This window comes from Dendroctonus ponderosae, unplaced genomic scaffold, assembly GCF_020466585.1.
Source record: "Dendroctonus ponderosae isolate FM_Combo_2020 unplaced genomic scaffold, Dpon_F_20191213v2 Dpon_F_20191213_11, whole genome shotgun sequence".
NCBI lineage: Eukaryota > Metazoa > Arthropoda > Insecta > Coleoptera > Curculionidae > Dendroctonus > Dendroctonus ponderosae.
In genome coordinates, this window is record NW_026017213.1 from 5566626 (window position 1) to 5568161 (window position 1536).

The following is a 1536-nucleotide window of genomic DNA, read 5'->3' on the forward strand; positions in this document are numbered from 1 at the left end:
GGAAAATGTGATGAAAATCGACCGCAATTCTGATTTTTACCAGCTTAATGTCTCAAAATGTACGTGTTGACGCCACTGCGCGTTTGCGTTTAAAATTTCGTATCTCCTTAGTTAAAGCAAGAAGTAACTTTAGATTTGCACGATATTTAGGAGATACTCAGTTTTAAAGGTGCTAAAAGTTTCATGCACATTGCGCAAAATTCTGATTTTTGCCGGCTTGGTGAATATGGGTCTCAAAATTTACGTATGTGTTGATGCCATTGCGCGTTTGCGTTTAAAAATGCGTATCTCCTCAGCTAATGCAAGAGGTAATTTTAAATTTGCAGGATCTTTAGGAGATACTCAGCTCTAAAGGTGCTAAAAGTTTCATTCAAATTGCGCAAAATTCTGATTTTTGCCGGCTTGGTGAAAATCGGTCTCAAAATGTACGTGTTAATAACACTGCGCGTTCGCGTTTAAAAATTCATATCTCCTAAGTTAATGCCCGCAATAACTTTAAATTTGCAGGAACTTTAGGAGATACTCAGTTCTAAAGGTGCTAAAAGTTTCATTCACATTGCGCAAAATTCTGATTTTTGCCAGCTTAGTGAAAATGGGTCTCAAAATGTACGTGTTGATGCCACTGCGCGTTGGCGCTTAAAAATTCGTATCTCCTGAGTTAATGCAAGATGTAACTTTAGATTTGCACGATGTTTAGGAAATACTCAGCTCTAATGGTGCTAAAAGTTTCATTCACATTGCGCAAAATTCTGATTTTTGCCGGCTTGGTGAAAATGGGTCTCAAAATGTATGTGTTAATACCACTGCGCGTTCGCGTTTAAAAATGCGTATCTCCTCAGCTAATGCAAGAAGTAACTTTCGATTGGCAGGATCTGGAGGAGATACTCAGCTCTAAAGGTGCTAAAAGTTTCATTCGCATTGCGCAAAATTCTGATTTTTGCCAGCTTAGTGAAAATGGGTCTCAAAATGATTGTGTTGAAGCCACTGTGCGTTCGCGTTTAAAAATTCGTATTTCCTAAGCTAATGCTCGCAATAACTTTCAATTTGCAGGATCTTTAGGAGATACTCAGCTCTAAAGGTGCTAAAAGTTTCATTCACATTGCGCAAAATTCTGATTTTTGCCGGCTTGGTGAAAATGGGTCTCAAAATGTACGTGTTGATGCCACTGCGCGTTGGCGCTTAAAAATTCGTATCTCCTAAGTTAATGCAAGAAGTAACTTTAGATTTGCACGATGTTTAGGAGATCCTCATCTCTAAAGGTGCTAAAAGTTTCATTCACATTGCGCAAAATTCGGATTTTTGCCGGCTTGGTGAAAATGGGTCTCAAAATGTACGTGTTGATGCCACTGCGCGTTGGCGTTTAAAAATTCGTATCTCCTAAGTTAATACAAGAAGTAACTTTAGATTTACAGGATGTTTAGGAGATACTCAGTTCTAAAGGTGCTAAAAGTTTCATTCACATTGCGCAAAATTCGGATTTTTGCCGGCTTGGTGAAAATGGGTCTCAAAATGTACGTGTTGATGCCACTGCGCGTT